This window comes from Propithecus coquereli, unplaced genomic scaffold, assembly GCF_000956105.1.
Source record: "Propithecus coquereli isolate 6110/MARCELLA unplaced genomic scaffold, Pcoq_1.0 Scaffold7, whole genome shotgun sequence".
NCBI lineage: Eukaryota > Metazoa > Chordata > Mammalia > Primates > Indriidae > Propithecus > Propithecus coquereli.
The window spans coordinates 24,419,167-24,419,717 of NW_012153062.1; positions in this window are offsets into that span (position 1 = coordinate 24,419,167).

Below are 551 nucleotides of genomic sequence, written 5' to 3' on the forward strand. Positions count from 1 at the left end.
GAGGAGAGGGGTACAAACCTACCTATTAGGTACAATGAACACTATTGGGGTGATGGGCACACTAATAACTCTGACATAAGCATTATAAAAGCCATCCATGTAACAAAAACATTTGTACATTCTTAATATTTTGAAATTAAAAAAATATGTAAGTCAAATTAAACTCTTAATTTTCACTTTGATCAATCTTCATTTTTAGATTTTATCTTTGGAATTTATCACTTTCCACATACTTCTTCTACATATTGTGAAGTAACTGCTTGGTGATGTTTTGAGGAACGCTTTAAGTGCTTCTGAATTTAATCTAATCCCTGACTGGCATGCCCAATATTGAAAAGTGATTTTTGATTTCTAAGCAAACTGAATGAGTTGGTTTAGAATAGGAGCACAAGGAAACAAATTCAGAGCTAAATCAATTGGAATGCCTACCCTATCTGGTAGTTATTGTCTCGACTGAAGATTATCAGGGTTGAAGGTGGCAAAGCAAAACAGAAAATTGAGTATGAATAGAATTGTCTTTTATACTATTAAGCAGTTCATATCACTGGCTA